The 2,911-nt window shown below is 48.3% G+C and overlaps 1 pseudogene; it reads right to left on the minus strand.

Annotated features, from left to right (window-relative positions):
- Positions 1-2,166: 2,166 nt before the first annotated feature.
- LOC136654826 (5S ribosomal RNA) lies at positions 2,167-2,286 on the minus strand (annotated as a pseudogene).
- Between the last annotated feature and the right edge of the window lie 625 nt (positions 2,287-2,911).

The raw sequence follows: 2,911 nt of genomic DNA on the forward strand, positions 1-2,911 counted from the left end.
GGCTCATCGGCTCTCGCTCTTTAAATTCTGTTATCCCTTCAAGCATTCCGCATGATTTCTCAGCGCTTGTTAGCACACTGCCTTGTTAACTGCAGTTTTGATTCCTTGCCGCTTGTTTGTTCGTGCTCATACTTTGCCTGGTTCCTATCTGCCGCCGAGTTGAAAGCTCCCCACTCTTCCTCCTTCAGCAGTGAAATCTGCCACTTTCTGCTCCTCGGCAGCTCCTTCCATATCATTTCATCTTCAGCCTTGTCTAATGCCTTTGTATCAATTTCACAAGCCGGGGCTGAAATTGTTCTTTGTCACTTCATCAGCGCCACATTAACTGACGAGCGACTTGGCTTCTTTTGACAACCTTCAACTTAACCTCCAACTATGCTATTAGGCAGTAGTGATCACTGCCAATATCATTTTTTTTTTATGTAGCACAATTTTCACATCTGATTTCCAGGCTTCTCTCGGCTTGTGAACTTGGGGTTGTGCTGGAGAAAATGTAGATCAGAAAATACTGCTAAGATCAAGGGGATAAACGGAATGTGTGACAGGCAATCAAATCTTATGCATGTTTACACAGAAGCAAGTCACACTGAGTTCAAGGGAACTAATTCCCAAGTAAGTGTAGCCACTTCAGCTAGCTTGTCAATAGAGACATTTATCCCCTTGCCCCCTGGGCAAGCCCCAGCAGCCACAATGGGTCAACTCAAACCTGCGTCAGTAATATCGCTGGCTCAAGTCCATGTTGATCCATGTCAGGGGATCAGGCCCAGGAAGGGGGATAGCATACAGTGTGCACCAGTGCTTCTGACTCCACCCCCTCCCGGACCCGACCCGCTCTCCCCAGTCACCGTCATCACCCCGCCTCATTCCTCCACTTTCCCCTGCCCAGTGGGGAAATTTCCCCTGCCCAGTGGGGAAACTCACTGCTCCAGTGGGCATTTCTCCAGCTGCTGGCACTGGTGAGAATGGTCTGGCTTACCTGCTGGCATGCCTATCCTTTGCACCACCAGCACCACCACAAAGTACTTTAAGGTGTGTTTGCAACAGCATGAAGGACTGACACACTGGCTAAGAGTGTGCTCCACCAGCACACCAGTTGAATAGGATTAGGGCCACAGTCTTCTGATGGGCAACTAGATCGAGCAATATGAATCACACACCTGTCTTCCAATACCATGCCATACTTCCATCCCATGCCGTTTTCCACCCCACTTTTTCATAGTGTCACATTGCTGAGGGATTTGCTGCCACAGGCTAACAGCATCCATGGTTACAGGGCAGAGTCCCACTTGTCTCTCATTGAATTTGCCAGTTCGGAATAGAGCTTTTGTGATAATGTGATGTCACCCGTTGACATCATCATGGGCCCGTTCATAACATTATGGGCCCGTGATTAATTCCTCACAAAGGTGAAACCCGGTCGTTTTCGTAAACATCACTGTAGAAGTTTTGGGGAGCTGAAACACATTTCTGTTCTGTTCCAAGGCTAATAAAAAGGAGTATTTATTAATTCATGCACAAGTACATACATGCACTCAAACACACACAAGATGTGTCAAAATTGTGTAGTTGTGCTCTTTTTCAGGTAAAAAAATATAATATTGCTAAATTTCTGGAGGTTAATAGCCTTCTTTCATGATTAGGGTTCTATTCACTGCAATGCTAGGCTCAGTAATTATAGCCTGCAAGCTGAGGGCAGGTGATAATCACTACCTGCAAATGTTTACAAGCTGAGAAAAATGGTGCAATATGCTTCTCTCTCTCTCTCTCTCTCTTCCCCCCCCCCCCCCCCAGAGAGATAGTAAATTGTCTTTCAAAATGTACTATATGCTAAAGAAGGGAAGTTTAGTTATATGACATGAGGGCAGGCTTCGCCAGAGGTGGACCCCACTTATAAAGCCGCATCTCACTTCCTTGCCTCAGGGCTGAGAGACCAAGACAAATAATTGCATGGATAAACTCCACTTCCAGACCCAGAAGAGCCTGTGCCTTAGGATGAAAGTTCAGCAACATGGTCCTAGAATAACTGCTGGGCTTTTCCACTTGTCTATTTAGTACTATTCTAGCCTTGAGGTCAGTATTGGATATTTTGTTGACTAAAGCCATTATTTTGTGTGGGGCTAATTTGCTTCCAGTTGGCAACCTTCAGTCTCGAAAGACTATGGTATAAGCCTACAGCACCCGGTATTCCCAGGCGGTCTCCCATCCAAGTACTAACCAGGCCTGACCCTGCTTAGCTTCCGAGATCAGACGAGACCAGGCATGTGCAGGGTAACAGTTGCTGCAATTTGCTTCTGGCCCACACTCTAATCCACCAGGTTCCCTGAAGCTCCACAATCAGGCAGGCTCTATACTCTGATCGAGGCTTGGCTCCTTCCCCTGACTCAGAATCACCAGTGGGCCACTCTGTGTAATCCTCCCACGCTGCACCCGGCTTGCTCAAGTCTTTTCTCCTAATCCATACACATCTGTGCAACCACCGCAGGGCAGTTCACCAGTGAGCTGGCCATGCAAGAGAAAGAGTAAGGAAAGCACATGATGGACCAGTTGGCACGGAGGGCAGTCAGGAGGCAGCCAGAACAGGGAGGGGAGGAACAGGCCAGTAGGAAGGAAGGGGGATCGAAGCCAGGAGGGGGGCAGTGTTGGTGGCTGCAGCACTGCTGATATCCTATCTCCCTTCCTGGCCTTGATCTTGTCTTCCTGGATCCAGTCAGACTTGTGCAAGCAGAATCATTGGCACAGGTATGAGTAGACCCATTAAGGTAGTGGAGGCCAGGGATGTGCCAACCCACAGTGGTGAGACTCACTTCTAGCCCTGCCCCCACCCCCTTTGACTTGACTCATGCTCCAGTCTTAATGGGCAGCTGTGGGAATTACTCCAGAGTGTTTGGGGACTCTGTTTCATGCAAGTCAG

This window comes from Tiliqua scincoides, chromosome 5 (genome assembly GCF_035046505.1).
Source record: "Tiliqua scincoides isolate rTilSci1 chromosome 5, rTilSci1.hap2, whole genome shotgun sequence".
Classification (NCBI taxonomy): Eukaryota; Metazoa; Chordata; class Lepidosauria; order Squamata; family Scincidae; genus Tiliqua; species Tiliqua scincoides.